A 22,432-nucleotide genomic window follows, 5' to 3' on the forward strand; every position below is an offset into this window, starting at 1 on the left:
TTTCATTCCACGTTTAACTGCCATGCCTCTAGCTCCTCAAATACTGGGGTTTGTGGTTTAGGGAGTTACTTAGAATTCCCTGCCAGAGACTACTTATGATCACCTCTGAGCAGCAGCAAAAAAGAATTCTTAATACTTCACAAAGCTACAGATCCCAGATTCCATTGGATGGAATAATGGCAGTTAAAGTGTAATGAAATTGCTATTTACTGTATAGTGTAGGTCAACTCCTAGTTCTCCTCTATTTGCTTCATACATACTCATCACGTTGTTTAAAGCACGACATGTGGTTGACTTTTGTGCTGTGCTGAACATTTCTCCCATGAGAATTTCAACCATTCATATTCCAGTTATGGAGAATCAATTCTCTTGAACACAAAGCAGGAGAAATTTTTGGATAAATTCTTGTGGTTGAGCTACAGGATTCTTGTTCTTATCTTACTTGTGAAGTGGCTGAGATATGTGTGTGTCATGTCTCATCTTTCATTCTGTAGCCTTCTCTGTGGCAGATGGGAGCTCTTTCCTTCCTCAGGTTTTTACAACACAATTAAAGCTCAGGGGAAGATGTGGTAAGGTAAATCCTTCCCCAGGGATATTTCATCACAGGCAGTGTGAGCAGCCAAGGAAGCTGTGGAAAGGTAATGAGGCGTGCTACGGAAAGAAAAGAAAAATACAGCACTCTGTCATGTTGTGGCAATCTCAAAAATGTGAGCAAAATTAAGCAGAAAAATGGAAGTCACTTATATTTGCAAGTAAAACTTTTGGGAAATTGAAGAATGTACTACGGTAGAATACTAGCTTCACCTTTTCCCAGAGCTGGACACAAGACCACTGCCTCTTATACTAATTATGGAGTTTACAGGGAGTTATTGTGTTATAAGCATCTGCAGTAGAGACAACATGTATCTACAATAAAAACTAAAAATCAGTATTTAGAAGGCTTGGGGAAGTTCTAAACCTGGAGGAATGACAAATGTTAAGGTGATTTTTTTTTCTGAGACATTTCCTAAATGCTCCCGCTGGAATAAAAGGCACTGTGCAGAATTATTTCTGAATTTTTTTCAAGTTTAAAAAAAGAATTTTATGGCAATCTCCTCATTATCACTACAATACACTAGAATGAGTCTAGGTAGACAGCATTGTGGAAGAAGCAAAATGATGGCCAGACTGATAATACAGTTACTGTTGTTTCTATTTGCCATGGTTGTGCCAAAGAAAAAAGAAGAAGAAAAAAGATGAAGACAAAGTTGTGCTACAGCCAGCACTCATGGTGCTCCTTCGTGTGGAGAAATTTGGTGAAATTGGTTCCCCGATGTCTCTTTCCACAAAGAAGGAGAATTTTGAAAGGCCATTTGTGAAAAGAACCTATTTTTTAAATAGTTTCCCCTTTCCACAGCAATTATATCAATTCCCACAGCTTTTCAGTGTCTGAAGCTGAGTGCTAATATTATAATATTGTACTGGCAAGTCCCCCAGTTCTGCCCCCCCCCCGCTCCACCATGTATAGGCATTCTGTGTCTTGATGTTATTTCTGAACTATATGCTAGGCTGAAGCTCTCTGGAGAAGCTCCTCACATGATTTAGTAGAAAGTTACAAATAGGTAAATAAGAAGCATGTTTCAATGTAAAAAAAGGGAGGGCATGTAAATGTTGCTGATATTTTACTGGTGACACAAATGGTCACAAATTCACAGAAATGTGCTGAATGATATTTGTGCATTTCAGCCAGCCCAGCCGAAGAGTTCCTAGCAAGTAGCATATATAAAACATAAAAATGTTCTCCTTTCCTAAAAGGGTATACAAGCATATGTTCAGTGTTCTAATTTAATGCAATTAGAATGAATACTTTGGGCTTGGCCGGTTTTCATATTAGAGGGGATTGTTTGTTGGCTCCTCCCTTTGACCTATGGTCCAGGTTCCAGTAATGTTTGAATTTTGTTGAGATTTAAGTGTTCTCTTGGCATTTATTTGCTTGAAAGGAACACTGAAGGAAGACAGATTGTCTGTTCCATCAGAGATTAGCTTTGAGGCTGCTAAGCTGCTAACAAAATCCTCGGTGTAAACTAAAGCAGCTTTACTGCTGCTGTATTTTTTCAGTTGGCTGTCACGGGTGGCTCCAAGGGGCCGTTCCATCAACAGAGACTACCAAGAGGACAACATAAGCAAACATTCTCCTTGCCTTCCTCCAAACATCTTTGTCTGTGGTATGTGTGCAGTGTACAAGGAAAACTTTAAAATGCAGGAGCAAATCTCCAGTACCTTGTCAACCTTTCTAAACATAATCATTTGCTTTTAACAGAGAAAGAACACTTTTGTTCTTTCGGACTACATCATGGATCTGGGATTCTGTGGATTGTACTTTAAAAAAAAAACATTCCCCATTTCTGGGTTAAAATGTTATTTTTAAATGTTATTTAAAAAAATTTAACCCACCTTTCTTCTTAAAATGACCCAAGGTGGCTTATAACTATTAAAAAACAGTATTTAAGTAGCAAATAGTAAGTTTTATTGTGCGGTCACAGACCCGTTCATACAAAGGTAAAATAGATAAAATAAATACATAATATAATACAGTTGTGCCTCAATTTACGACCATAATCTGTTCGAGAAGATGGGCGTAACTCGAAATGATTGTAAGGCGAAGCACCATTTCCCATAGGAATGCATGGGAATGCGATTAATCCGTTCCAGCATTAAAAAGAGAGAAAAAAAACACCCCATAGCCAGCCCCATTGGAATGCAATGGGGCTGGAAAAAAAACAACAGAGCAAGCCTAATGGAAATCCATAGAGAATCCTAAAAAAAAAAGACCAGAAAACATCACAGCACAGAAACATAACCACCCCCAACCCAAACTCATCTTGCAAAACAAAGTACAGTGGACCCTTGACTTACAGACGGCTTGACTTACAGACTTTTTGAGTTACAGACTTCTCTGGCCGCAAAATTTAGGTTTGACTTGCAGCCTGAGAATTGACTGTTCCAAAATGGAACAAAAACGGCCTGTTACGGGATTAATCGGTTTTCAATGCACTGTAGGTCAATGGAGACTTGACCTACAGACTTTTTGACTTGAGAACCGCCTTTCAATACGAATTAAGTTCTCAAGTCAAGACCCCACTGTAAATGTACTTAAGAGCAGAAAGCAGCACCAAGCAGTCCGAAGCCGCCTCCGACGCACACTGTCTAACCATTGGGGCGAAAGAGCTACAAGAAGCTCTTCGCTGACCAGCGGTTAGCACTCTAATTTGAATTCCCTGCCTTTTTCCCCTGCCTCTTTTGTTTGCAACTCGAAGCAAAATTTTGTGGCTGGAGCTGGTTGCAATTCAAAATGGTCGTATGTCAGGATGGAAGTCGAGGCACCACTGTATAAAATCTTGCTGTAGCATTTTGTGCGTTCTTATAGCTAAAAATAAAAACTTAGCCACTAACTGTGTAATTATTTGATTCTCTCCAGACAACAGAAATTTCAAATAGCTTGTGGGAGGTAGACCAATACATTTAGTCACGAGTGAACCAAAATATTGATCCTATATAGGCTACATTCTAAAATGATGTGCGCCAAGGTCTCAATAATTTCTTTCCCACAAGGACAAATCCTTTCACCATATGGGGTGTTATTAAAACGCCCTTTTAAAAGGGCTGAAGGAAAGCAATTAAACCTAGCTCTTGAAAAGGGAAAGCGATATCTCGGTTTTGTAATTTGGTATAAATAGTTAGCTGGCTTTGGGAAGTTAAAATTCAGGCCAAAACACAGTGGTGAACAAGTCCTGTGTGCACAAGCTAGAGAGTATTGAAAGTCTATATCTTTGATACATGGTATAAGTATTGGTTTAATGCTACGTTGAGGCTGTCTCAGTAGGAAATCCATAGAGAAGCCTAAGAGATGTAGTTTTTCTGTAAATCCTTTATACTGTACCATGAGCTGGCAAAGACATCTTTCAGCAAATGCTATAGGTAGCCACAGGTTATTGGGGCATAAGGTAAAGGTAAAGGTTCCCCTTGACATTTAGTCCAGTCGTGTCCGACTCTAGGGTGTGGTGCTCATCCCCATCTCCAAGCCATAAAGCCAGACCAGAGCACAGAGTGCTGTCCTCTGAAGATGCCGGCCACAGAGACTGGCGAAACGTTAGGAAGAACAACCTTCAGAACACGGCCAAAGAGCCCGAAAAACCCACGACAACCATAAGGCCAGCGTTTGTCTGAAGACAGTTTCCGTGGTCACGTGGCCAGCGCGACTAGACACGGAACGCCATTCCCTTCCCATTGTGGTGGTACTTATTTATCTACTCGCATTTTTACATGCTTTTGAACTGCTAGGTTGGCAGGATCAGGGACAACCGATGGGAGCTCACTCTGTTGTGTGGATTCGATCTAATGACTGCTGGTCTTCTGACCTTGCAGCACGGAGGCTTCTGTGGTTTAACCCACAGCACCACCATGTCCATATTGGGGCATAGATCACCTTTAACCAATAACGAAATGCATGTACCAATACTTGACATTCTACTGCGGGCATACCATCTTCGAGCCACAGACCAGCTGAAGAGGCGCATCTTGGCTAGGCAAATAAGGATCGCAACGTATTTGGAGGGGTTAAAACTCTTAATCCGAACAGCAATACCATACAACAACTGCGCAAGGATTTTATGCTTGACTATCTCTAGGGCCGCGGGTATCAACTCCCCACCTTGAACATAGTGAAATCGTCTAAGTAGTTTACTTGTGTTATTGGCCACTTGTACAGCTGTTTGTCTGTGGTAGGACCAGGAGAGGGAGTGTGAAAAGGTAACTCCCAGATATTTGAATTTTTTGACCTGTTTTATCCATTGGTCTTCGATAACCCAATCTTTAGTTTTACTGTATCTAGAGAAGACCATCATTTTGGTTTTGTCAAAATTGTTAGTAAATTTTTCCTGCAATAGCTCAAAAAGGTATGCATGATTCATTTAAGGCCAATTTCCGAGAGTGACATGAGAACCGCATTGTCTGCGTATAGTAGCAGGGGTACATTGATTTTTGCCAATTTTGGGGAGTGATATTCAGGAGTTAAATAACTTTTGGAGAGGTCGTTAAGATACAAATTGAATAGTGTGGGTGCCAATATGCAGTTTTGTCGAAGCCCCCTCTTCAGATGACAGATTTCCATCCATTCCACATCTTACCCAATTGTGGACTGCTGATAGAGACTTCCGATAAGATATAAAAGCCTTTTGTCAATCGAGGGAAAAAAGTTTTTTCCATAAATTTCCTCTTGGAATTGAATCAATGGCTGGCTTTAAGTCTATAAAAGCTGCAAACAGGCTGTTTCCATGGGGGCCCATATACAGTGGTACCTCACTAGACGACGATCTCACAAAACGACAAATCCGCATGTCGATGAGGTTTTGCGATCGCTATAGCGATTCGCAAAAATGATTTCAATGGGTGATTTTCACTGGACCATGGTCCATGCTTCGCGGACCGTTTTTTCGCAAGACGATTTTTACAGCTGATCGGCGGCTTCACAAAATGGCTTCCCTATGTTTTCGGGACCGATGCTTAGCAGGACAGCCATTTTAACAGCTGATCGGCGCTTTGCAAAATGGCTGTCCTATGGGTGATCTTTGCAAAACGACGACGATTTTTCCCCATTGGAACGCATTAAACGGGTTTCAATGCATTCCAATGGGGACATGGTTTTCGCAAGACGATGATTTCGCTAAACAGCTATTTCAATTGAACGGATTATCGTCGTCATGCGGGGCACCACTGTACTTCTCTGAAAGATGGTTTAAAACTATACAATGGTCAAAGATGGAGCGGTTCTTTTGGAAGCCAGCCTGTTTGTGTCCTAAAATGTTTTCCAACTCAATCCATGAGCTAAGTCTGTCGTTTAAGTATCTGGCATAAAGTTTACTCACTGTAGAGAGAAGGCTAATCGGTCTATAATTTGGAGGTTAATTCTTGTTCCCCTTCTTATAGATTGGTAACACTATTGCTTCTGACCATAAATGTGGGATTTGCCCAGTGTTGTTAATGAATGCAAATAAATGAGCTAAAAGAGAGGCCCACCAGACCGCATTAGACTTTAAGGACTCTGCTGGACATAAATCCGGTGTCAAGGTAAAATTTACAGGCCTGAGCATTACAAAGTGTCTTAATGAGCAGCCATATTGAACAGGTGTGCTGTAATGCTGTGTCATGATGACTCATAAAGTGCTGACTCATGTATGATGCAATCTGTAATATGATTTGGACACAGATAGTTGTGAATAAGTATATATGTGGACTCTGTACAGCAGATGTATTCTTCTTCCTGATGAGTATCATGCTGTCATGCTGCCGGTTTGCACTTCTGTATATAGCCTGTAAATACATGTCTGGTGCTGGAGAAGCTGCTTGTGTGTGCGTGATTCTTTTAACCACCTGGACCAGAAGTTACTTGCTGATTTTCCACGTTCTTGTGCTAACATCTGGACCCAGTGCCTTCCCAGATTTTAGACAGGCAAGTAATGACCTTATTTCCTTTTCCATGACTGGATCCCAATATGGCAGTTTGTTTAAATCTGGCCATGAAGTGTTGACCGTTCTTCTTCGTGGCCTCTGTGAATGCACACATATGCGCCTGCGCTGACGTTCTCGGAAGATTCTAGAGCTAAAAGTAATAATTTTATGATGTGATTCCCCCACGAGGCACATGTTTCTCTCACCCACTATTCCCCTCAGTTCCTTTTTTCCGCCGAGTTGTACGGTTCTCTGGGAACATTGAGCTCCTTAAACAGCCCCTTTCATAGCTATTAGCTATTTTCTTTTCTCATTGATCTTTTGGATCTTTAGTTATTTTTTAGGGATTTAATCAGCTTTACCCCTTTCATTTTCGCTGCATTTTTTCTCCCTTTCCCGCTGTTTTGATTCCCCCCCACCCCCCATCTACGTCTTCCTACTCTATTCCTCTTCTTATGACCTCTCCGGCACCCTTCAAACAGTGCACTTCTTGTTCTAACAAAATCGCCTTCTCAGACGGTCACGACAAGTGTCTTTTCTGTCTGGGTGAGGAACACCCAACACATTCTTGTGCTGCCTGTAAGAACCTCATGAGACCAGCACTTAAACAGAGACTACAAAGGCTGAGATCCTACCTTCGGCAAATGGCTATGAACCCTCCTACTCTGTCTACGGACACGGTAAGATCCCCCATTCATCGGATGAAAGGCTCCCTTCAGGACAGTCCACCCTTGAATCAGCAACATCCGTTTTGCCATCCAAAGAGCCGGTAGAACAAACCAAGTCCATTCCCAAATAGAGATTGTCCTCTTCCAATAAACCATCTACCCAGACGCATGATCTCTCTGTGAAGAAAAAATTAAAGTCAGTTACAAAAAAATACAAATGGGAAGAGTCTTCTCACGTTGAACCACCTCAGCCCTCTCTACCCTCGCCTATTCTAGAGGAGTCTTTGATAGAGGCCCACAACTTTGTCTCAGATTGGGACGAGGCTTGACAGACTACAGCCTCTGCCATGACATCAAGCATGATACCAAACGTTGGCCTCTTTGCGCCTGTGCCACTGTCCAGCCCGGCCTCGGCCCATTGCAACCCTGCATTAGGGCAGGCAGTTGAACGTTTGTTCTCCAATCCCAACACTCCACCTTCTCCTCCAAGAAAACGCACGGAGAAGTGGAGACATACTTCACCACAGGGACCGACACCATATGGGGACATTTTTCCTTTCCCCATGATGCCATACCAGTTATTTGATCCCTCTTTCTGGCAATCTTACTTTGACCAACACAAACAAGCTCGTTCTGCATCAGATCATTCTCAACCCACGTCACCTAGAAGCCGACATCACTCCAGTAAATCTGTACCGGCTGTCTCAGCATCAACTACGGATAAACTTTCTACTAAACGACCTATATCAACATTGACGTCGAAGAAGCATGATCACTCTATGCCATCACAGTCTCTACATGCTATGACTGAAATCATGTAATCAGCAGATGGCCAAGAGCCTCGACACCATGAACCGTCTTCTCACTTTTCTCATCTGGGATATCCATCATCTCCTGGCTCATACTCCTTTTCTGACGATTCTCAATCTGTTACTTCTTGTTATTCCTCTCCCAATCTTTCTACTCCCCGGATGATACCAGGGATAATCACCCCTCTTCTCCCTCAGAGGACTTTTCCTGCTATTATCAATTTGTGTCCAGGATGGCTCGGGCACTACAACTCAACACAGAAGAACCACCATCGCCAGAGGCAGACCCTGTGTTCGATGATACCATCCAGGAGAGGTCCCCGCCAATCAGTTTGTCTTATAATAAGTCTGTCTTAAAACTCATCAAGGACACATGGGATAAGCCTCCCTTTACGATGCAGATCTCATGCCGAACTGAAAACCTTTATAACATTTCATGGTGTCGACATAAACTTTTTGAATAAACATCCCTTACTAAATTCTATAATATTGGAATCTAGCCAATCTAGAGGTCACAACAAATCTAAAGTCACCCCTATGAATAAGGAGGGTAGAAAAATAGACATTTTGGATAGAAGGATTTATTCTGTACAATCCTTCTTATTGAGAAATATCAACTATCAAGCCGCAATGGGGGCATACCAGTGTCACCTTTGGAATAGGGTACTCCCCCTTCTTGAGACAGCACTGGAGTCAATAAAAACAGATTTGATTAATGCTCATTCTGAGGCCATAGCTGCTGCTAAACACGAGAGAATTGTGGCCAGACATGCAGAAGAAGCTGCTTCTAAGACCTTGGTCTCCTCTATTTCAGTTCGATGGCATGCATGGCTTAGATCATCCACAATTTCCAATGACACCAAGGCACGCATTGATGATTTATCCTTCGATGGCACTGGTCTTTTCAACCACAAAACCGACGAAACTATGGAAAACTTCCACAAGATGCGTAAGACTGCGAAGCCCTATTCATACCAGCAATTTCCTGGATTTCAGCACTCTCAGTACAGGACCAATCATACCCACGATTTTACCCTCAGTATCAGTATCAACAATCTCATCCATACAAACAATATCGACCTCAACAATCAGAAAAATCTCTTCCAACCCCGCAACTGCTTCTTCCTTCCTTTCGTCCCTGTAGCCAGCCCCGTCAATGGCAGCCCTTTCCCAAGAACCAGAGAAAGGGTAAGCAATATTGATTGAACGTTTTCAACATTCTCCACCTCTCTAATTTCCCAGATCCCCTTCCAAACTAGGTTGGCCCTGTTTCTCCATCACTGGCAAAATGTAACAAATGATAAATGGCTTCTATCTATCATTGTCCATGGGTACAAGATTGAATTTTCTGATTTGCCACCTTTGGGACTTATCCAGTCTACCTCTTATTCTTCCACTCTCCAAGAAGTTGTTTCTGCTTTACTTTGCAAGAATGCCATTATCCCAGTATCACCATCTGATTGGCACAATGGCTTTTATTCAAAGTACTTTACCGTCCCTAAAAAAGATGGAGGACTCCGTCCTATTTTTGATTTAAGATATTTTAATTATTTCATTCAACCCCAAAAATTCCGAATGCTTTCATTGGACACTATTCTCCCTTTGTTTTCACAGGGAGACTGGTTTGTCATAATCGACCTGAAGGACGCTTACTTCCATATCTCCATACACCCCATTCATCAAAGATACCTCAGGTTCCTTTTCAACAACGTCATTTACCAATTCTGTTCCCTCCCATTTAGATTATCTACAGCCTCAATAACCTTTATGAAGTGTATAGCGCCAATCGCCATATTCCTGCACCTTCAGGGAATAAACATCTATCCCTATACTGATGAATGGTTGATCATCTCGACTTCATACCACAATGCCATAATAACAAGGGATACCACTCTACACATACTTCAAAGGCTCGGACTCAAGATCAACCTCGAGAAGTCTCATCTGGAGCCAGAACAAACAGCCACCTTCATCGGGGCCAAACTGGACTCAAGTCAAGCTAGAGCCTTTCTCCCACATGACAGGATTTTAAAAATAAACAAAGTGATTACAGCTTTCCGACATCGAGGGTCAGTCTTTGTGCACCATGCCCAGATGGCCTCCACAACATCCGTGGTACAGCACGTGAAACTCAAGATGAGAGCCCTCCAGTCCTGGTTCCTCTCCCTATTCAACAACATAAAGGACCCCCAATTCAAGAAGCTACCTGTTACCGAGGAATTAGTAGACTAACTGACATGGTGGACTTACCCCCCAAATCTTTGGATTGGACAGCCCTTCTATCCTCTCCAGCCGACGGTGCAGGTCACCACCAATGCCAGCCTCTCAGGATGGGGGGCACATTGCCTCCACCACAGCATCCATGGCCTATGGTCCAAACAAGAACGAATTCTTCATATCAACCATCTGGAATTGCTAGCAATCATCAGAGTGTTTCATGCATTCCTACCCATCATCAAGGGTCAGGTTGTCCAACTAGCAACAGACAACACGACAGCACTATTCTATGTCAACAAGCAGGGAGGTACCCATTCTTTCTCCCTTTTGTACCTTGCTGTCGAGGTATGGGAATGGTGTTATCAGAACCACATCTTCCCCATAGCAGTACATATTACGGCAGGGGACAACTATTTGGCAGACCACCTTAGCCGCCTGTCGACAAGGACAGATGAATGGTCTCTGAACAATGCCATGTTCTGCCAACTTTGTCATCGTTGGGGCACTCCTTCTATCAATCTCTTTGCATTGAAGATCAACTGCAAATGTCCCACCTTCTGCTCCCGAGCTGAAATGGACAGCGATTCCATCGGGGATACCTTCATGATAGACTGGTCTGAGAATTTCCTCTATCTGTTTTCACCAATACTGCTTGTCCAACAGGTGATCATGTGACTCTGACAATACAGAGTGAATGCCATCCTTATAGCACCAAGATGGCCCAGGTAACCCTGGTTCACTCACCTGACATCGATGTTGACAGACTCGTTTTGTCTTCCCCCCTCCCAGATCTCTTGACGCTCGATCAAGGGATGGTTTACCACCCAGTCCTGACATCCCTCAGTCTCATGGCCTGGAGGATATTCCCAAAGTGATGGCTGTTTTGGATCGAGCCCGTAAACCATTGACTCGATCCCTTTATGAGAATAAATGGAAATCCTTCATCAGATATGCCAATGAACATGATTTACCTGTCATACCTGTTTCCTTGCTGACTTTGCTCTCCTTCCTCCTTCATCTTTTTCAACTCAGATTATCTTTATCCACTTTGAGGGTATATATCTCCGCCATCGTTGCCCATCAGCCAGACAATTCACTATCTGCAAGGTTGTTTTCACACCCTACAGTCAAGAAATTCTTCAAGGGACTGAACAACATCCGTCCACCGCCTCAGTGTATAGTGCCTCAATGGTCTCTTCAATTGGTACTAAATGCTTGGATGCGCCCACTGTTCAAGCCCATGTCATCTTCGAGTCTGCAGCTACTTACCTTTAAAACAGCATTCCTAGTAGCTATTACCTCTGCCAAGAGGGCTAGTGAACTCACTGCCCTCCAGTCTGAGCCACCCTTCCTCCAGTTTCACCCTGACAAGGTCACTTTATACTTTGATGTTTCCTTCCTGCCTAAAATTGTATCTGATTCCCACATCAATCAACCCATTGCATTACCATCCTTCTTTAAGTCTCCATCCTCTCCATTAGAGCACATGCTCTACACTGTTGATGCAAGGAGGGCCCTTGCATTTTATATAGACAGGACAAGAGGCTTCAGGAAAAACTAAGAGACTCTTTGTTTGTTTCCATGGCCCCCATAGGGGAGCTCCTGCCTCTTCTCAATCCATCTCAAGGTGGATGGTTCGCACTATTTCCTTGGCTTACCAACTTTCAGGGAAGTCCCCACCTGAGCACCTGAGAGCTCACTCAACCAGAGCACTATCTACTTTGGTTGCCTTCCAGCGTGGAACTGAGATCCCGGACATATGTCGTGCTGCTACATGGTCCACACCTTCAACCTTTGTTAAGCACTACTGGCTAGATGTCAGAGCACGCCATGATGCTGCATTCAGTAGAGCTGTGTTAGCATCGTTCCTACCGTGACATCCCACCTGCCGGTAAGTGAAGCTTGCTAGTCACCCATATGTGTGCATTCACAGAGGCCGCGAAGAAGAAAAAGAGACTTACCTGTAACCATAGTTCATCGAGTGGTCCTCTATGAATTCACAATACCCACCGAACCTCCCCTTTGTCTGTCACAGGTATGTTAATTTTATTATACCTCTATTGCCTGGCAGACAAATTCTGGGAACTGAAGGGAATGGTGGATGGGAGGAGCATGTGCCTCACACCATAAAATTGTTACTTTTAGCTCTAGAATCTTCCAAGAATGTCAGCGCAGGCGCAGACAAGACCCATATGTGTAAATTCACAGAGGACCACTCGAAGAACTATAGTTACAGGTAAGTAACCTCTTTTTTGGATAGATTTGGCCTCCTTGAATGGCTGAGTAAAATGCCTTTCCCATATATGTGGTGGAATGCTACAGTGTGCTGTTCCTGAGCAGGCAGATAGTGCCCTAGACACCAAGGCCCAGAATAGTTTAAAATCTTTGTCCAGTACAGAGTCTAACAGAACATTCCACTGTTTCTGAGTTGATTATTTCTTTTTCTGGACAATCAAAGTTTTGTATTGATGTTTAGCTTCATAATATTCCCGAGGAAGGGATTCTAGATAAGTAATATAAAACCCCAGTTGGTTCCATGTATGGGTTGTTTGACCTTTGGAAGGAGATGGGGAGATATAAATGTTAATAAACAAATAGGAGTTCGTCCGGGTGACAAGTAGCCCTGCAACGAAAGCTTTATCATAAGGTAGGAGCCATTTCACCCGAGCCCTCAGGGTGATAGACAACATTAAGGCCAACACCGCCTTTGGCCGACCCTTCCCATTACTAGGAGCTGCGGGACTATTAAACACTAAGTAACCATTCAAGCTGATGTCATCTATACTGCAGGTTTCTTGTACAGTGATTGTGTCATGAGATCTGAGATAATCGAATATACCTGGGTCATTCAGTATGGAGGCCCAGCCAGCTATGTTCCAAGAAAGGATTTTCAGATAACCAGCCCTTAAGGTTGGGGCTATCTTTTGGGTCCCTGATGTAGCCCGTAGATGTAATACTGTCGAACCAAGCAAGTGCGTTGGCTGTGACATCCTGCTGGGTTTTATAAGGTGGGGATTTAAACTACTTGCTGACTCTCCAGGGTGTTTGTTTGGTCAGTAGGTGAAGTTCCAGGTACATCTGTCCTCAGTGCTTGTATAGTCCCAGCAGGATTGGTATGGGTCTTTGTACTTAGGGATTTGCCTTCCCATGTCATCATTATAGGCATCCTTCTGTCTCGAGAGACTATGGTATCATGCTCTGTATGGAGGACTTGGAACAGCATCTAGTGTGGCTGAGGAGGCCAATTCGAGAGTGACAATCCCTTCCACACTTAGGACAAATACAATCTGTACCCCGTCTAGCTCCCTGATTTTGCTGCTTTCGTGACTGCCTCTTTGCCTCAGCCTGCTGGGCGAGGGTCTCTTCAAATTGGGAGAGGCCGTGATGCACCGCATGCTGCCAGGCTGAACGCTCCGATGTCAGGGTTTCCCATCTGTTGAGATCCATTTCCAAGGCCTTCAAATCCTGCTTGCAGATATCCTTGTATCACAGCTGTGGTCTCTCTCTGGGGCGATTTCCCTGCACTAGTTCTCCATACAGGAGATCCTTTGGAATCTGACCATCAGCCATTCTCACAACATGCCCGAGCCAGCGTAGGCGCCGCTGTTTCAGTAGTGTATACGTGCTAGAAATTCCAGCTCGTTCTAGGACTACTCTATTTGGAACTTTGTCCTGCCAGGTGATACCAAAAATACGTCGGAGGCAGCGCATATGGAACGTGTTCAGCTTTCTCTCCTGCCGTGCTTGAAGGGTCCAGGACTCACTGCAGTACAGGAGTGTGCTCAGGACACAGGCTCTATAGACTTGGATCTTGGTGTATGCTGTCAGCTTCTTATTGAGCCATACTCTTTTTGTGAGTCTTGAGAACATGGTAGCTGCTTTGCCATTGCGTCTATCCAGCTCGACGTCTCGGGAAAGAGTGTCAGAGATGGTTGAGCTAAGGTACAAAAATTCATGGACAACCTCCAATTCTTGCATGGAGATGGTAATAGAGGGAGGTGAGTCCACGCCCTGGCCCATGACTTGTGTTTTCTTCAGGCTGATAGTTAGTCCAAAGTCTTGGCAGGCCTTGCTAAAACGATTCATGAGTTGTTGGAGGTCTTCGGCAGAGTGGTCAACAATGGCTGCATCATCGGCGAGTCCCGCATGCATTTCAGCTGAACTTTGGTCTTTGCTCTCAGTCTAGAGAGATTAAAGAGCTTTCCATCTGATCTAGTCCGGAGATAGACACCTTCTGTTGCAGTTCCGAAGGCATGCTTCAGCATGACAGCAAAGAAAATCCCAAACAGGGTCGGCGCAAGGACACAGCCCTGTTTCACTCCACTTCGGATGTCAAAGGGATCTGATGTTGAGCCATCAAAAACAGCAGTGCCCTACATTCCCTCATGAAAGGACCTGATGATGCTAAGGAGTCGAGGAGGACATAAGACATAAGACATAAGAAATTTATTTGTCATTGCACTCACAAGTGGGTGCAACGAAATGAGGTGCTCTTCCCCAAGGTAAAACTGGACAACACTACAAAAAAAAAGTTAAAATATACACAACTTTCACCATCCAAATATAGATACCCCATTTTCTCTCAGCAATTAAAAGACATCCAGTCTTAGTAAGTATTTTAAAAAGGCCATCCCTGCTAACCAAGTCAAATGCTTTTGTAAGGTCTATGAAGGCCACTAAGAGTGGCTGTTGTTGTTCCCTGCATTTCTCCTGCAACTGTCTGAGGGAGAATACCATGTCAGTGGTGGATCTATTTGTTCGGAATCCGCACTGTGATTCTGGGTAGACTCTGTCTGCAAGCACCTGGAGCCTCTTCAGCACAGCACGGGCAAGCAGCTTTCCTACAACGCTAAGAAGAAAGATGCCGCTGTAGTTATTGCAGTCGCCCCTGTCTCCTTTGTTCTTGTACAATGTGACGATGTTTGCATCCTTCATGTCCTGTGGTACTCTACCTTCACTCCAGCAAAGATGAAAGATTTCATACAGTTCGGTGGTGATGGTCTCTTTGCAGCACTTCAGCACTTCAACAGGGATGTTATCCTTTCCAGGTGCCTTGCCAGAGGCAAGGGAATCCAAGGCCGTTTTGATTTTTGTTAAGGTTGGTTCACTGTCCAACTCTTCCAGTACAGGGAGACACTCAATGGTATTTAATGCTTCTTCAGTTACTGCATTCTCTCTGGAATACAGCTCAGAGTAGTGCTGCACCCAGCGGTCCATCTGCTGTGTTTGGTCCTGGATGAACATGCCTGTGGCAGACTTCAGGGGAGCAGTTTTCTTCTGTACTGGACCTAAAGCCTGCTTGATCCCATCATACACTCCCTTGATGTTACCTGTGTCTGCTGCTAACTATATCTGAGAGCAGAGCTGGAGCCAATAATCATTGGAACATCTCCTGGCAGTCTGTTGGACTTGGCTATGAGCAGGTTGAAGAGCTTGCAAGTTGTACTCACTAGGGCAGGCTTTGTATGCTGCTAGAACTCTCCTCTTATCCTCGATGGCTGGAATCAACTCCTCCGAGTGGGCTTCGAACCAGTCGGCCGTCTTTTTGGTCTTCTTGCCAAATGTGGACAAGGCAGTGTTATAAACAGCGTTCTTGAAATGTTCCCAACGTTCAGGTGCACTTGCCTCAGCTGGGCCTGGAAGGGTTTCCTCAAGCGCTTGGGCAAATTTCTCCACTTTTCTTTGATCGCGAGTCTTGCTGATGTCAATACATGGTCTTCCTTCCTTTTTTGTGTGGTACAGTCTCTTTGTTCGCAGTTTTACTCTACTACACACCAGAGAGTGATAAGTATCACAGTCAGCACTCTGGTAGCTACGTGTGATCATAGTGCTAGGAAGGCTTGAACGTCTAGTGAGGATCAAATCGAGCTGATGCCAATGTTTGGATCTTGGATGTCTCCAAGAAACTCTGTGTTGAAGCTTTGTATTGAAGAACGTGTTAGTAACGCAAAGACCATAATAGCAGCAAAACTCCAGCAAGCGTTGGCCGTTTTCATTCATCTTTCCAATGCCAAAACGGCCTAGACAGGTGGGCCAAGAGTTGTTGTCAGCACCAACTGTAGCATTAAAGTCTCCAAGAATGAACAGTGCCTCTCTCTCAGGGACTTTTTTGATAGTAGCAGCCAGTTCGTCATAAAATTTGTCTTTCACTTCTGTTGTGGATGACAGCATTGGTGCATATGCGCTAATGAGGGTGACCAGTCCCGCTGATGAGTGGAGCTGCAGAGACAGGATTCTTTCACTCCCCATAGTAGGTGGAACAATGGATCTCAGCAGAATATTTCTGACTGCAAAGCCCACACCATATTCCCTGGTCTCATTTGATGGTTTTCCCTGCCAGAAGAATGTGAAGTTTTTTTTCTTTGACAGATCCCAAGTCTGGCAATCTCATCTCTTGCAGGGCAGCAGTGTCAATCTGCAGTCTGCTAAGTTCCATGTCAATGACAGCTGTCTTGCGCACGTCATCTATTTTCTGCAGGTCGTCAGAAAAGCCATAGTCAGAAAAGCCAGGGGTCATTGTCCGTACATTCCAGGTGCCCAGCTTTAGGGCAGGAGTTTTCTTACGCTTGTTGCATGGTGCACTGTTATTGATCTGCTTGTTGGATTTCACCCTAAACCCCACGCACCCCGTGAAGTTAACAGACCGTGGCGAGGTAGCACCTTACTGGTTGGGAGCTGCCCAGCTTAAGGCGGGCGATATCTACCTAGTGAGGTGCAATGACCTCTCCCACCATCAGAAGTAGCCCCTGGCGTCCTGCTCTACGCCAATTGAGCAAAGACTTATAACCGATAACTGCTACTTCCCGTGTTGTTTCGACGCTGTATGCGAAGCTGGAGTGTCCTCTCCAGAGCACGAAGCCTGGGTAAAGCAATATGGAGGACAGGCTGTTACCCAGGCAGCAAATCCCCCCTCTCCACATCACTGAAATGTTCCAGTGGAAAGGCAAGAGCCAATACAACTGGTTCCAGCAACGTCGCAGAAGTTGACAGAACGATACGAACTGCCTCCGGGACTCCGGCTCCGGATTTTGCCTCAAGGTTATCTCCTGAAGCCTTTTCCATCGGTGGATATAGCCACAAGGCAGTGGAGGTTTGAAATTGGAGTTTTCCTTCTCCTAGATGGGCTGCCTTCCAAGGCTGACGAGCCCCATCCACCCGGCCTGCCCCCTAATAGCGCTGAGGTATGGTCCAGCCCCTAAGGTTCCCATGTCAACAGTTACTACATTGGTTGTTGTGGGTTTTCGGGCTCTTTGGCCATGTTCTGAAGGTTGTTCTTCCTGGCGTTTCGCCAGTCTCTGTGCGCCAGTCCCCTTATCACAACAATACATCCACAACAAAAACATGCTGATCACCATCATCACCCTATCTCCCGAAAAGGACAAAAGCTGTTCCCACAGCTATAAATACTCAACTATTCAACAAACAGCAACAGAACATGGACAGAGTTCCTACTCCAGTCCTCTGAAGATGCCAGCCACAGAGACTGGTGAAACGTTAGGAAGAACAACCTTCAGAACACGGCCAAAGAGCCTGAAAAACCCACAACAACCATCAGATCCCGGCCGTGAAAGCCTTCGAGAATACAGCTACTACATTGTTGACCATCTTTCCTGATGATTACTCCATGTGGCTGTTAAAAGAAGGGTGTATATCTGGCAATAGCATCTTTGAGTACTGTTTAATAAATGGGCTCTTTTTTGGGGGCAGAAGCTTCCCCCTTCTCTGTTATGGGCATTTTGTCTTTCCTCCCTTTTTTCAGAGTATGTGGTTGGTTTCCTTCTTTTGGAGACATTTCATCTGTTTTTCCTTTTCTTTTATTGTCACCCTTACTACTCAGGAACTTGTCCTTTAGTGAGTGATCCAAGGTTTCACTTTTCTTTCTCTTCATTCTAAACTCAGTCACTGGGGTAATGGTCATAGGAGTACATCTTAACAATTGTTGTAGCACTGGGGGAGATAGAGTAAGATCAAGTATTTGATCAGGTGTTTCATAAATACTTAAAATAGACTGCTCCATTCTCAGTAGATTCTCTATAAATGCAGATTGGAGACACAGGATAGACATAGGATACAGGATTTAGAGCTTCTGGGTTACCACCTTAATAGGAGCCTTGATAGGAGCAGAAAGAGGAAGTACGCTTCCCAAGCTCTTCTCTTTGCTAAACTTCCACAGCAAAAGGCTGGAGCCACAATAGTAACAGAAGCCATGAGGAGAGCTCTTAAATTTGTTAAAAGTTAAAAATCTGCTTCATATATCATCGGAAGGCTATTATTTCAGCTGCTTCATTTAGATATTTAAAGTGGAAAACAGTAATAAGTACCCTGTTTCCCCCAAAATAAGACCTAACCTGAAAATAAGCCTTAGTATAATTTTTCAGGATGCTCGTAATATAAGCCTTACCCCCAAAATAAGCCCCAGTTAAGTGAAACGCCGCCCTCCACCATTGTGCAGCAACCAGAACAAGATGACGTGACTGTATTTGAATAAATGTAGATTGTTGTACCATGGCACCTTGATTTACAAACGCCTCGGTTAACATAATTTTAGGTTTACGAATGAAAATCCATTGAAAATAATGCCTTGGTCAACAAGCGACAGGGAACAACGAAGAAGGAAATGAGAGTGTGCCGGATGATGTATGCCGATCAAAAGAGGAGCTGGAGGAAATTAATGGGGAAAACCTAAGAGAAACAACGTCAATCTTGGATCCGAAGAGAGTATTAAGGGAAGACAAGGGGAGAAAATCAGCAAAATTAACAAAACAAAAAAAAAGCCTGGAAGATCTATTGAAGATAGACCAAGTGCATAAAGAGCTAGTGGACATAAATCAGATGCACAAAATGGTTTCAGAGGGCATGAAAAATGGCAGAATGCTTAGAGACACAGAAACACAATGTGAAAAAAGAGAAATGAGAGAGGGAATAACTTAGAAAGATGAAAAGGGGGAAAACAAGAAATGGCCCCCTAATGTTGAAAAACATGTATATATTTAACATCGGAAATTGTAAAGGGGTATATATTAAAAAGGAGAATTAAATTGAAATAAGGGAGCCCTAATCAGGGTAAAGATGTAATATGGTGGGTTTTCATTTTAGGTAAACTAAACTAGATATAAAGCTGGGGCATGGATCTGGAACCACTTTCAATAAGAATGTTATTAGAAGACCTTGAGAATATTGTACACTATGAGAGCAATATTATGATAGTAGTCATATTACATACTAAAATATGTACATGAATGGTTTGAATGTCTGAAAGATGTCTGGAATTTGGGGGGACAACCGGGAAGACACTGAGATGTAAAAAACAAATAATTGTAAGCAAAGCATGTAACACGATGTTTGACAAACACAATGTAGATAGATTGAAAAACTAATAAAATGTTTAAAAAGGGAGAGAAAATAATGCCTTGGTTTATGATTTTTTTTGCAATACATAGCAAGTTTCCCCAGGATGCATTGCACCTGGCAAGTTTATAGTCCCACCCCCGTGCATGCTGGAGTCCGTGGGTAGCATGTGATTTTGAGTGTGGAGGTATTGGAGCAGTTTTTGCATCGAGTTTTGGATCCATTCTGAAATTTTTTTGCAGCGATTTTGGGACTTTTTGGAACTTTTTTGGTCCATTTCTGAAGAGGTAGAAAGGTAGGGAGCTGAGCTTTGTCATTTGCATACCCTTTGCTGTGTTTTCTGTGTGGTTTTTTATATTTTTTCTGACCTCCGGAACGGATTAATTGGTTTTCAGTGCATTCCTATGGGAAACTGCATTTTGGTTTAAGAATTTTTTGCAATACGAAACGTCCTGGAGAATGCATTAAATTCGTAAACTGAGGTCCCACTGTACATTAAAAAATTAAAATAAAAATCATCTGAAAATAAGCCCTAACGTGTTTTTGGGAGCAAAATTTAATATAAGACCCTGTCTTATTTTCAGGGAAACACAGTAACAACAATAATAATGGCCAGTAATGGCCAATAGAGATGAAGTCTTCAATTAAGCTCTCTGGCTTATCAGAAAAGGTCTCTTTGTTTGTCAGTGTTGTTCTGTTACTCACAGAGAAGTAGCTCCTCTTTCTTGTTTCCACTGAATTTCCACTAAGTCTGGTAATCACTTTTCCTTTCTTCCAAGGCCAGAAGTATTTATGTTCTTTTAGCTATTTATTCCTTTATCTTCATAGGTATAAACAGGATCAACAAAGCTGCTGGTAAGAGCTAGTCTAATTATACCCACTGGATAAAGTCTCTGGCTTCTCTATCTCTATCTATAGCCCTCCCTTTCTTCCAAAAGGGCTAGGTAGAAAAACAAAGCAAAAAAACCCCAACAACTTTAAACTGTAGATGTTTAAAGCTATCTATAAACTGTATATTAAAAAGATTTAAAAGGATTAAATTAAAATAGAATAAGGAGGCAACCAGGAGTAAACGCTGCTGATGCCCCTTACTGGAACCGGGACTCCCATCCAGTATTTAAGTAACAAAATGATTGTACAGTATTAAAAGGATAATTGAATACAATACCAAAAAAACATAAGCAATGCCAAAATATGTATTCTTGAAGGCTTTCATGGCCGGGATCTGATGGTTATTGTGGGTTTTTCAGGTTCTTTGGTCATACTACCTTCAATGCAGTAAGATACAACAAAAAACCCACTCAACAGCCATTCACTTCGGGGGAAGCTTGCCTGAAGAGAAAGGCCTTCACCTCTTTGCGAAGTAAACAGCCACTAGAATATTGTCGGGGCACAATTCCAGACCTTAGAAAGTTACTTCTAAAAATTAGTCATACTTGAGAGTTCCAAGTGTCCCCAGCAATTAGATAGCATTAAAGTTGCTTTAAAAGTAACTCTTTGGGTTACTGCTCCAAAAACAAAATAGAAATAAAGTATAGAAATGTTTGGGTTTTTCAATAATTTTTTTTGAGTGTTACACATGGCTGGTCTGTGGTACAAAACACGTTTTCTTCTTCTCTATCTAGTCTGAAATCTGGAGTAGAGATGGGGACAACCAAAATGGTGGCTCATCTTGGTTTGTGGTTTGTCAAGGTTGATGAACCATGAACCGCAAATTTTCCCATGGTGAACCAACGAGCCACAACATGGTTTATTGGTTCGGCGGGGTTTTTTTTGACAGCTTGTGGTTGTCTAAAAACTAAGCTGAGCCCCCTGCCCCCACAGCCTTCCCCCCACCCCCTTCCCACTGCCCCTGTCACCTCCCTACCTTGTCCTGTTGCTTCTGCCACTGCCTCTAGTGCCGCCTCTGTTCTGCCTCCAGTGGTGGAATGGAAGCTAGGCTGCCAGAACAGCAGTTTCCATTCCAGCAGCCTAGCTTCTGTTATGTTGCAAACAGCGGTGGGGAGGCTTCCCTTTGCACAGCCAGATTTCCCTTGTCTGTCTATGCACCCGGCAGGGGGGGAAAGGTGGGAAATTTAAACCGTTGGTGGCGAAGAGGCTGCTTCTTTGGAGCTCTTTCACCCCAACGATTCGAGCAGGGGGTCAGGGAACTTTTTTGCTCCTGCGGTTCAAGAGAAGGAAGGAGAGGCAGGGTCGGCTCCAGATGGCTGCCAGGCGCAGGAAGCAGGTGCGCTTCCTGCCCATCCCTGCACGGATCTACTCATGAGTAAGGGCCACTGAAGATGTGGGTCTACTCATGGGTAAGGGCCACTGAAGGCCCTGGGCAGGGCTGGGCTGGGGTGTGCGGGTTGGAGGGGCTCCTCCATGGATGAGGTGTGCAGTGGCGCAGGAGGAGGAAGGAGAAGCGGGGCGGTTCCATATCACCGCCGGGCGCAGGAAGCTGGTGCGCTCCCTGCCCAACCTTGGTGCGGGTCTACTCATGAGTAAGGGTCACCCTCCATCATGGCCTGCCCCGCTGCCGCCTTGGGTGCCCTACGCCACCGGCTGAGGCCTGTCACCAGCCGCTGGGAAGTGAGGAGCCATTTTATTTACCTGGTGGCCATTTTGAAACCGCAGATCAGTTGGAGGAAAATCGTCGTTTTGCGAAGAATCGTTTCCCGAAGCAGGGAACCGATCGTCGCAAAGCGAAAAAAACCCATTCAGACCATCGTTTTGCGATCGCAATTGCGATCGCAAAAAGATCGTTGTAATGCACTTTTGTCATAATGTGGGGCAATCGTAAAGGGAGGCACCACTGTATTTAAGAATATTGTACTGAATCTTGGGAAATCCCCAATGAGCCATGAAACTCACTAGCTGGTCTTGGATAGGCCCCTTTCTCACAGCCTGACCAACTCCATTGGT

General features: G+C 43.8%; 1 protein-coding gene and 1 long non-coding RNA gene across 2 annotated transcripts in view; one reads left to right on the forward strand and one right to left on the reverse strand.

Moving 5' to 3' along the window:
- Positions 1–22,432, forward strand: part of TMEM108 (transmembrane protein 108) — a 329,648-nt gene that overhangs the window by 109,936 nt on the left and 197,280 nt on the right. The window lies entirely within an intron of this gene.
- On the reverse strand, positions 7,126–10,351 carry LOC144583508 (uncharacterized). The gene is made up of 2 exons (XR_013537303.1): positions 10,214–10,351; positions 7,126–7,331 (listed from the first exon to the last, which is right to left on the reverse strand). It is a non-coding gene; the product is annotated as an uncharacterized LOC144583508 (long non-coding RNA).

This window comes from Pogona vitticeps, chromosome 6 (genome assembly GCF_051106095.1).
Source record: "Pogona vitticeps strain Pit_001003342236 chromosome 6, PviZW2.1, whole genome shotgun sequence".
In the NCBI taxonomy this organism is placed as follows: Eukaryota; Metazoa; Chordata; class Lepidosauria; order Squamata; family Agamidae; genus Pogona; species Pogona vitticeps.